Source organism: Apostichopus japonicus, chromosome 21 (genome assembly GCF_037975245.1).
Source record: "Apostichopus japonicus isolate 1M-3 chromosome 21, ASM3797524v1, whole genome shotgun sequence".
Taxonomy (NCBI): Eukaryota; Metazoa; Echinodermata; class Holothuroidea; order Aspidochirotida; family Stichopodidae; genus Apostichopus; species Apostichopus japonicus.
Window position 1 is genome coordinate 5,697,088 of NC_092581.1, and position 12,249 is coordinate 5,709,336.

The 12,249-nt window shown below is 36.3% G+C and overlaps 1 protein-coding gene across 10 annotated transcripts in view; it reads left to right on the forward strand.

Annotated features, from left to right (window-relative positions):
- LOC139962986 (transmembrane protein 135-like) overlaps positions 1-12,249 on the forward strand; it is a 55,491-nt gene that overhangs the window by 16,396 nt on the left and 26,846 nt on the right. The window lies entirely within an intron of this gene.

Genomic DNA, 12,249 nt, shown 5'->3' on the forward strand with positions numbered 1-12,249 from the left:
ATTAACCATTAATAACCATAAGTTTGAAGAGTTAACTTAATCTGTGTTATGAACTGAAACAAGCTATACCTATGTTTACCTATGTTAAAACTTACAGTAGGTAAACCCATGGTTTGAAATGACACATGCTTCCCATTATTGATAGTGTCATTAAATGAGAGATACTTACTAACATTGTGTGAAACCATTAAAATATTTTATGTTCTGAAGCAGGTTTACCTAGATATTGATATGATGTTTTATATATATTTTTTTTAAGTCTCAGATACTTTCACTTTACACAGTAGACATCTATAATTTGCATAATTCCTGGAGAAAATGTTTTTTTGAAATAATTCCTAAGTGTGTAAGTAATGGCTGATTTGAACCATTTCTGGAAGTTCAAAACAACTTTGTCTGTTTACACAATCACAGCCATAGAAAACAAAATTAATTGCATCATGCATTTAGATGTAATAAGGTTATGCACTAATAATATCATCAATGAGAAGGGATTAACTACTTTAATCATTGAACCCTACATAACGGTAGTTCTAAGTATCTCCTGTATTGAATCTATGTCTGACCTGTGTTGTTGAATGATGAGTAGTTGAGGTTCCCTGTACTCTTGCAAGTTTTTTATGTCCAAATCAGTTTGTACAAGCCAAAAAATTATTCAAAAGAATAATTATTGCTCAGTTTGACATCTTTGAAACTAGAAATTCCTACCAATAAGCAATATTTCATTCAGCATGCAAGCATTACAGGAAAGTCATTATTGATTTAAGGTCAGAGATTACCTTAGAAGAGGGGAAATGTACTTTTGGTAGCTAAAGCCCTTAAATCTATATTTAGTCACCTGACTGGCTTCTTAGAAATATTCCCATTTATGATACTGGATGGCAAATGGCACCCAAGTGACATGTGTAGGTAACTTGAGGTTTTATAAGCACCCAAGTGACATGTGTAGGTAACTTGAGGTTTTAGTGTGCACCCAAGTGATATGTGTAGGTAACTTGAGGTTTTATAAGCACCCAAGTGACATGTGTAGGTAACTTGAGGTTTTAGTGTGCACCCAAGTGATATGTGTAGGTAACTGGAGGTTTTATAAGCACCCAAGTGATATGTGTAGGTAACTTGAGGTTTTAGTGTACACCCAAGTGATATGTGTAGGTAACTTGAGGTTTTATAAGCATCCAAGTGACATGTGTAGGTAACTTGAGGTTTTAGTGTACACCCAAGTGATATGTGTAGGTAACTTGAGGTTTTATAAGCACCCAAGTGACATGTGTAGGTAACTTGAGGTTTTAGTGTGTACCAAGTTACATGTGAAGGTAACCTGAGGTTCTAGTGTGCACCCAAGTGATATGTGTAGGTAACTTGAGGTTTAGTGTGTCCCCAAGTGATATGTTTTGGTAACATGAGGTTTAAGTGTGCACCCAAGTGACATGTTTGGGTAACTTGAGGTTTTAGTGTGTCCCCAAGTGATATGTGTAGGTAACTTGAGATTTTAGAGAGCACCCAAGTGATATGAGGTTTTAGTGTGTCCCCAAGTGATATGTGTAGGTAACATGAGGTTTTAGTGTACACCCAAGTGATATGTGTAGGTAACATGAGGTTTTAGTGTGCATCCAAGTGAAATGTGTAGGTAACTTGAGGTTTTAGTGTGTCCCCAAATGACAGGTGCACAGTAGGTAACTTTAGGTTTTAGTGTGCACCCAAGTGATATGTGTAGGTAACTTGAGGTTTTAGTGTTCACCAAAGTGATATGTATTGGTAACTTGAGGTTCAGTGTGTCCCCAAGTGATATGTGTAGGTAACATGAGGTTTTAGTGTGCACCCAAGTGACATGTGTAGATAACGTGAGGTTTTAATGTGTACATAAGTCATATATGCCTAGAGAGTGATGTCTTTAACAGTAGTGCATGTATCACTCTAATAATTGAGAGCACTTAAACTGAATTGTAAAATATAAGAATGATGAAGCCAATTTCCATTTTCCTGCCATTTGACCCAGAGAGAAACTTTGTTTTGAAATGGCATACAAAGAGATATAAACATATTGGCTTTAATTCTTAGAATTGGAGTTAAAAATCACTTCTGGCAGTTTATCTTTATTGTTTGTAATATCTCTAATTTATTTTTATTTTATAGCTAATTATCATGAAGTGGTGGGAGGTGTTCAGAAAGAAAAACATTGAATGGGATTAAGGATGCTTTGATTGGTTACATAGTGTCATGTGATGTCAGCTGTGCGTGTCAACACAATGTTCTTTCACTTTCAAGGGTTCCTTTTTCTGCACAATGTTTAAAGTTTGACTTTGTAATTAGTTTTGAAAAGGATGTTTGGTGAGTGGGTATGGAGAAATGGATCCTTTTGACCTAAAATAAATGATCCCCAATCTATAGGAGATGAGTAGAGGAGGGGGGGGGGGGTTATTTTATTCCCTAAGATAAGATAAGAGAAGGGTTTATTACAAAATAAAAATGAAAACAAGGCAGGAAGAATAAAAGTTCTTTTTATAACTCCTTGTAAACTTGAAGAACAGTTTTGTTATATGCGATAAAAGGAGCATTTTAAGTCAGATTTGACTTTGGTTACTGAAGGTCAGGCTAAGGTGAAAGATTTGTTTTTGTTCTGTTAATAACACTTCTTCAGGTTTTACAGCCCATAAACAGTTCTTCTTTCATCCGGATACCATATTTCAACTTTATTAAAGTGCTATACTTCTGTAAAAATAAACTGTCCAAGTCTTTAGTAAGCAAAATAAAATTATCCCATGAATTGCATCCTTAGTTGAGTTTAATTACCTGCTGTTAGCAAAATTCTCTCAGATATGTTTTGATAGTGTCTGTGGAGGTGGGAAATCCAACACTGCTGGTTGATGTTATGGGGCTTTCCCTGCAGTTGTAGAAGGTTTGTTGTTGAACCATAAAAGCTATCCTTGGAGTTGTGAAAGGGAAACTCGTTACTGATGTGGATGCAGGGCTGCAAGACGGCTTGATGGGTTACTGTATGTACCCCCCCTCCCTATATATAGTTTATGCAGGGATGCCAGAATTCCGGCTATAGCCGGAATTCCGGCTTTTGCACTATTTGGAAATATGGTTCTGGTTCCACACGCTCTTTCTGGTAATTCACACTATTAAGATGTTATATTTTCGGAGATTAGGGCCGAACGTAAACCCCATTATGACCAATTGGAGATCGTAAAAAAATTTGCTTTACAATATCATTGATCCAATAAATTCAGTAGTGGCTGACAAAGTGTTCAATGGTACCAAATTGCATGAGGCTCTAGCCATGTTTGCGGGTGGGGTCTTGGCAGTGAAATAAATTTCTCTTCAAGGAGTGAAGAGAATTCACCGTCGTTGCAAAATATGGTTGCAAAAGCGGGATTGGGTCTGCAAAGATTATAAATTGTTTACGTTAAAGTTGCACGGCTGTACATGTTTGTGGCATTATGGATTGCGCATTGTACCTTTCAAGTTTTAACGATTGTATTTTGAACACGAACTGTGCTCAATGTGTTTGAAAAGATTTTCTCCATATCCTCTACTATTAAATTGAAGTAAAATAATAAGAACAACACAAAGAGGACAAACACGTTGGATATAACAATTTAATTTGAACTGCATCTCATCATTTGAGTGTGTACTTCTCACAACTACTAACGTTGGCCACCAAGGTCAGTTCAATACTACAAGGTCACCTTACTGATTCACGTATATAAGGGCTGCATAGCCTTATGTTAGGCTTAGCTATCCACCCACAAGCACTGGTATATGGCGTGTGCCGATCGTAGCTGACAATGTCGTCTAGCAGAAAAGCTTTCTCTTGTTGCAATATACTTTCATATTGCAAAAATAACGATAAATAGGAGAAACCAAAGTCAACAAATGATGGATGGAAGCTTTAACTTTGTTTCTTCCAGTTTTTGCAATTCAAATTGTGTTTTTTTGGTTTTCTTAAAATAAAATATAGTACCCAAATTCGGTCGGCAAACACCGGTTTCCGTTCTAAAACCTGTTTCCTGTGCAAGCTTACTTTCCGCCCCAGTTGAAAAACTGAAGCTAAGTACAAAACTGCCATTTAAGATTAAAGAATCAAACACATGACCAGTAATGTGTGTTCTAATCTTATGGTGTTGTATAGTATTTTCTAATCTACATTTTTGGAAGTGTACATTTATAAAACATGATATCTCAAAATAAAGTTCAAATAAAAATAACTTTCAGATGCAACATTACAAGGCCAGGGAAGTGCCATTTCTGGTGATCTGGGAGGTATTTTTTTGCCAAAATTTTCTTGTAACGCTACGCGCAACCAGGGTGGCGCTCCGCTTAAATAGTCTTTGGGACATTCAAGTTCCTCCAATTTACAGGCCCTGGAGGCAAACCCTACTGGCATCCCTGTTTATGCTGTACAGTGATTTTCACAAGAGCTTGGTGCTGCGGTACAGGTCAAAGGTCACATGCAGTCAACATGTGTCAAAGTATGTAATCCGAGTAGACATGTTAACTCCAAACTTAAAGCTACAATCAATCTGTGAGTTCTACCATGTTATGATTTTGTTTTGGGTGAACATAGCTTAGTCAATTTCAGTTCCATTGATGTGAACAGGCCCAATATACAATAGATCTTCAAGTGATCTTCAACTATTGTTATCCAGGAAATGATATCTGCTTCAAATAGTTGATAATCTTGTGTTTGAAACACACTCTAGTGGCCCTTATCAGAGGGAAAACAATTAACAATTAGCTCCCTTTAGGAAATAATGGATACCCATCCGAAAATGTTGTTACAAAGGACCTACCCTACTTCTGAGTAGTAGAGGCAATAGATGTATGCTACAATGTGACACTGTAGGGTGTGTTTGTGTATATATATTCTGTGAGTTTGTTTGTCAAATGTTCCACTTTATTTTGCTAGAATCCTGGCCCTCAGACATTGAGAAATGTTATTTTTGTTCATGTGGTAATAAATTTCTTTGTCTGTTACTAATCCCTGCACGGAATGCATTGTTTGTTAGCTAGTGTTGTCATTTACCATGGAATAAACATAATAAATATTGATTTCATTGAAAGTACCTGATTTGAAGTTTATGTAAACAAGACAACAAGCAAACTCATGATTCAGAGTTTCAGTGAAGTAAATTATTTACTCTAAAGTTCATGTCAGGTATTATCTCTCATGTTAGGGGTGATCATGTATCCTCAGTTATTGAGTAAACATAGAGAAGGATAGAAGATGAATTATCAAAATGTTATTGTAACCTTTATAAGGTAGTAGCTTGTAGAGGGCAAACAAGAAGTGAAGAGTGGTGGATCACGTTTGCCTGATGGAAGTAATTCTTGATCCCTGCTGCTATCACAGCACAGTTTGCCTATCTCCATGATTAGCTCCAATTGACTCTATTTCATTGTGTGGATCTCATGCCTGTCTCTATGCTCAGCTCCTATTGACTCTATTCTATGGTGTGGATCTCATGCCTATCTCCATGCTCAGCTTCAATTGATGCTATTTCATGGTGTGGATCTCATGCCTATCTCCATGCTCAGCTCCAGTTGACTCTATTTCATGGTGTGGATCTCATGCCTGTCTCCATGCTCAGCTCCAATTCACTCTATTCTATGGTGTTGATCTCATACTATCTCCATGCTCAGCTCCAATTGACTCTATTTCATGGTTTGGATTTGGCCACATGCTTATGAAGGATTCCTGTACATGCATCATGGAATCCTGCATGCATATGAAGGATTCTTGTACGTTTGGAAGGAATCCTGTTCCATACACAGGAATCCTATAGGGTTCCTGCAGGACTTTTTTTGTATGGGTTATCCTGTACCACATAGCCTGAACCTTGTGTATCTAAAGTAACAGGTGAATGTTAACATGTAATACAGCAACTTTCTACATGCCCATTTTTCAACACAAAATTAATAAAGTGTGTAAAATAAATTAGGTCTTTAGCTGGAAGTTGGTGTTTGAATTCAATATTCACCTCTTATGAACCAAAAAGTGATGATGTAAATGGACAGCATCTACTTCTCAATCCAGAGAAAATATACCAGATAGTTGTAAATCCACCAGTTATTATTCTGTGACCTTTGACCCTTTAAGTAACAGCTGTCTGGGAGTAGTGATAAAGAGTATGGCGGTTGGTCTGTTTAAAGGCTCACACATGACACAGACCTCACAGGAGAATTAAGAGTTCCTTAATTCTTTGGGAGATTAGGTTCTGATCCTTAATGGATTTCTTATCTGCATCATTCACCAACTTCAGGGATGCATCTGATCTCTGGCCATCAAGGTACCAGGTGGTCAAGCATCGTTGCTACTGTAGGTTACCAGGTAGACTAGACTCATGGATTGTTAGAGCAAGTATAAAGTTGAGTTGGGTCAGCAAGTATTCTGACTGGAAAAGCCTACTAGATTGAAATGGATTACACCACAAACACTCTCATGGGTTTCATCACCGGTCAAGATTAATGAGCAAATACCCTTGATTCAATCCTCCGACATTTCATTTAACTGACACATAATATTACTCTGTACAATTATATATTAAAGGTTTGCAATGTGGAAAATCAAACAAATGTTACTTTCCCTTTTGAAGAAACAGATAGACAAAATATGGTTGTAAGTGATTGCAACATCAAATATTTGATCAAAACCAGGCAAGAAAACTGCCTCAACCTCACTGATTCCACGATGCCATAACGACATACATAACTAGCTTATCTATTCAAATCTTACTTCAAATGGTGTCATAAAAGTCGAAAAATTTACAACTTTCAACTTTGTTTTTCTCGAAGATCTTTTCCGTTGGGATCCGAATAAACCTCGCCCATAATATGAATATTAAAAAGCTACGAACGTCATTGGACAATACGTAATACAACACCATGCTTGATTTGTGTAGATTGTCTATGGCAGTTGTACCAGGGAGCTGTTAGAGTCCAGCTCGCTGGTTGTACCAAGTTACCAACTCGACGTTTGAATCTATTTTTAGCAACCGGCTCATAACTAAACCTGCATCTCTGATTGGTTGGATTCGAACTAGTGGGTTGGGGGAACTGTATGCGATTAATATAAAATGTGGAATTTGTCAGTGGACACTTTTCTCATTATCTACAAATGTCCTTAATTACTTGCCAATTAATGCTTTTGGCAGTGAAAAAACTTGGCTAATATCTTTGTTTGCTGTTTTGTGATTGTAAAAAACTTGATGGACTTGTCAAAAAAGTGGAAAACGGCGACAAAATGCAAAATGCTGCTTTTAATGTGTATACCTTCTTGTAGACAGTAAGGGAACATAATACATTGCACTTGTAATTATTCACCATGTAGGATAAGTATGTATGATTGGCACTGTCACTTTAAAGTTGTTAACGCTGAGAAAACTTGAAGAAACTCTATATAATTGTTTTCGGTGGAGGTCAAAGGTCACTTGAGGTCAACAGAACTAAAATTATTTTTTAAGTTGTTAACTCTGAGAAAATTTGAAGCAATGCCAAGAAGTCCTTTGCCTGTGCTCTGCCCTCTGCAAAGCACATTTGATCCCAGACTGATATGGGTCTTAAGAATATAAAACATCTGTAGTGTTGAACTAAAGTTCAGTCACATCTTAACTTGTAGAAGAGAAGACTTTACGATTGTATTCCAGGAAACAGCCTTGCTCTTAGTGACAGATATAGAATCAAAAATACTTCTTTTTTATCTTCAAAGATGATACTGTATATCCAATAACTGGGAAATAAAACATGATGGGGATGATGTGTCCTCTTAAAATGCTTGATCATTTTTTGTGGATGCACTTTATTGAGAAGAAATTGTAATTGTTTTCTGTGGAGGTCAAAGGTCATTTGAGGTGAACAGAACTCATAAATCAAGATCTGGATGAACTTCATACTTAGTATGTGGATGCACTGTATTGAGTAGAAGAAACTCAATGTTTTCTGTGGAGGTCAAAGGTCATTTGAGGTCAAAGTCTGAAACCTTGTTAGCTCAAACACTCGAAATGGAAATCTTCAAATTACGTGGAAGCAACTTCTTGAGCACAAGAACCCTTTTGTTTCTGTTGAGGTCAAAGGCATTTGAAATGGTCAGTGGTCGAAATGTAAAGTTTGGCCATGTTGGCCACCATTTCTGAAACCTAATGTAAGTCCTAGTCCTATATTTCAGCAAAACCGTTCATCACTCATAATAGCTGAACGCCTGGGACAAGCAACATTAAGTCTTTAAAAGGTGTGAAGACTCGCACAAAAAGAAACGTCTAATGCTGGTAAATCTGACCTAGTTTCGAATGAGGTGTAACAGAAGTGTTAGACACCACCATCAATCCCAGAAAATACACACACACAGCTTGCTACCATTGGTAATTAGACACTAGAGTACAGTCAGTACATACAGCCGCAGTCAATACCCACAGCACAGTGTACAAACAATGCAGAGATGGACATCCCAGGTCCAGCTAAGGTATCACGTTTCATTACTGTACTGTCTGCATTTTGTAGCGACACAAACAAAATGTCACTTTCAAGCAACGAAAAGTTAACTTTTTGAGATGGCCGCACGCGGTTTGGGGAGAGTCTTCAATGCCTTTAAGCACCAAAAGGAAATTACGAGAAAAAATATGACAGACCTAATCCCTTCATCCAAAAGGACTGTCAGATCATTATTTTAACTTTGATCACTATTTCATTGATGAATGGCTATTCTATGTCACTAAATATCACAGGATTTGACCTTGCTCTTTTAAGAGGATGAGAGGGTCCACTTATGGCTGTCATTGTCATCAATTTTCAGAAGGGCATTACCTTTGTAATGGTCAAGTTATCTGGAACTCTTTTTATGATGGTCTGGTACTTGACTTTAGGTCACATTCCTCAATTGTTCTATCAATCAGGTGATTCCATCTATATACTTATAAGGCAAGGAATCATTAAGCCTGCTGGCTTTCTGCTTTGTTTTAACTTTAATCTTTAATTTGAGCTAACCTACGGAGTATTTATACACAAGTAAAGACTGCAGTCGATCAAATCAAGACAATAATCTTTGTTTACCATTGAATTTTAAAAAGCGATTAATTTTTTTTTTTAACTAATGAGTTCGAAATGCCAAATCAGAACTTTTCTGAATGGTCAATTTTGCTTCATTGTTCGATGGAAGCATGAACAGCATTGGTATGAAAGTTTAGTATTTAAAATAGTAGCAGAACTTTACCAAAATCACACTAGGTATGGCTAAAGAACTTGTATAAAAGTTAGCTATGTTAGTAAAATGTGCCAATAGTTCTATATAGGGATGGTGACATCAAGTTGAAAAATGATCTTTATCTTAATTGCTTCTGCCAAACAAAGTACCGGAAACAAAGATTGAAACTGCTCTAGATTCTTGAGTAATACCGAACAGTTTTGTTTTGGTTGCACGGGTGCGTTTCTTGTTATTAACTGCAGTGGAAAAAATTTATTATCCTCTCCAAACTGGAAACAGGAAATGGCTTTATTTGATTGAGTGCATTCCAGATATCCTGCACTCTTGCTGTCCAAGTTATAAGCCTGAAATGAGAATTTCTTGAATTTTTGAAGCTTGTAGATCCCCCCCCCCCCACCCTGTATTTAGACGTGGGATACAAATAACACAATTTTACAGCCAAACTAGATGTTTGACTGTCCCAAACTTTATTTACAATGCAAACTGCAGAAAGGGAAAAAGAAAAGAAAAGCCACAAAGAGAAGGCCAAATCATTTGCATATATGTTACATCCCTAAGTAAAAAAGACATAATTCTCTACATTCCATCTAAAAATACAACTCTAATGCCCAGCTTATCCCCTCTTAAGAGTTCATCTGCAGATCTTTTAAGATAGATTTTTTTAAATTTTATCAAGTTTTTGCTCCTTTGTTGAGTGACAAATCAGTTCGGGTACATGTTTTTTTTTGGGGTGGGGGTGGGGGATGCGGAAGTTGGAGGGAGGGGCTTGTCGTAGCACACACGCTTTGGCTGAGTTACCAGGGAAGTGTGTAGTCTCCTAGAGTATATTTTAATATGCCTTTGAAACAAATTCAAGTGCCGGCTGATCCATGAATAGTTTTTTTATTGGTATAAAACAAAACATTAACCTAGTTTTTGCAACAACTGATAGTAAATACCGAAGAAAACATTGGGGAATTTTTTATGATCGAAGAAATATTTCAGGAACATGGCTTTTTATATATTTGATGATGTAGTACTGTCATCTTCCCCCGTAAATCGTTTCGTTTTTCATCTCTCCCCCTCCCCCCCCCAATCCATTTCCTCTCCATTCATCTGTATTTAAATTAAAGGCCTTCATGTGAAAACTTTAGTTTCCAACAGTTTGTGCTCTTAAGTGTATAGTTAAGAGTTTTAGCTTGGTGAAAGAGATAAGAAAAGAAAATTATTAAAATATTGGAAGAAGGAAAGCACCAAAATATTAAAGAGGAGGAGGAGTAGGAATCCCCAAGAAAATAAACATGCTGCTAAGTAAAAGCGCAACTTTGTGAATCAGAAGACTTAAATTCTCAGTACGTGTAAACTTGCCAAATTTAAACTTCAACCTTTCCAGCTTACTGCACTAAAAGTTCAGTTGAAAATGACACCAATCTATGCGACTTCCAAATCAATATCATTCATTATTTTATTGAGTTATCTGTCGTTAAACATTTTGAGCTGAATAAAATTCTCCAGATTTATTAAAGAGTCCGTAGATTCTACAAACTTCTACAAAGAGATCATGCCCAATCAAATCTCTTTTTGTTTATGACCTTCGCGCCGTAAGGGCAACAGAAAATAAATTTCATTCTTTCGATTGCGACAGCTTTTTTCCATGAAACCCACCTGGTCTCAGAGTGCATTTAGAATAAGAAACATTGAATCTGCCGCAGAAATTTTGTTTTCCGAAATTCATCAACAAACACGTATTGAGACTTAAACTGACTAGAGCAGATAGTTAACCCTGTCGGCTTTCAAAGATATTGAGTATTGAAAATACCGACCAGAATTTCATCTGAGATTAATATCACATTTTGTGTACTTCCGGGTGATTTTATGAAAAGCAGATGACTTTGTTTCTACAATGTCAAACAGCTGATTTGTAATTCAACAATGCTGGTATAATACTTGTTAGTAATACTGTATCTTCATGTCCTCACAGCTCATTGAGTGTCCAGCTGTGCTGTAATATCCACTTTATATCTTTTCATTGACTTTTGATGGGTAGAATGCTAATGTTTATAACCAATGTGGGGGATATACATCCATTTCAGAACAGATGTTAGTTTGAATGATTTAGACAGATGATGATGCTTACACCTGTATTCTTTGTATACAAGGCATGTTAGTGTTGCTAGACATAAACCTAGCTTCCTTCATGATTATCTAATACCATGCACTGGGTCCTCTTATGTGTAATGTCTGGATCAGTAACAGTTTTATCAAATAAATATGTTTTTTACTCCTGTAAATTATAGATGAGATTTTGAAATTTATTCAAATTTTTTTTTTTTCTTCAAATTATAAACCTATCTTCCCTGTTTATTAGAAATTTCTACATATCTACCCTGTTTATTAGAAACTAATGTGTTTATTAGAAATTTATACATTTATTTAGTTTGACCAGGCAAAGGAAGCTATTTGTTTGGCCATATATTTCTTTGTTATTACATTTCTTTCCTAGCAGTATGTTACTCTCTATTAATTTAATATGTTGTGTTCCTACAGTCAACCAAAGGAAGGTAACACATAAATCAGTACTTGGTTTATACTTCAGTGTTCACTATGTAATGTTGTTTTCATTCTCTCACTGGGGGAGGCTTCTCTTAATAAAGACCTTGTTTTATAACTATGGTCATACTCGGCACATTAGCATGACTGTATATAATATTGTCACATTAGAGTTTTATAATAATGTGAAAAACAAGGTAAACTTGCATCAATTGATAACCTCGAACAAAATGACACCCAAGAGGTTGCAATTTCCATAGTTGAAAAGTTGTGATCCTCTCCAAAGTCTGGGAAATGTTTCTGCTGTTGTACTTATAATCTTTCAGCCAAAGTTGCTAGTCCCTAGAGGTTCTTTAAATTATTACATAAACTGGCTGTCAATTTCAAGTGCGAGACTTTACTGTTTCATTATGGTAACTTTCACTCCCAGATGCAAAACATATGACAATTTTCTTAAACTATTCATTGTTTCCTGGAGTACTCTGATCTCTGTAAAGTATTTTCTTGGATAATACTTTTCC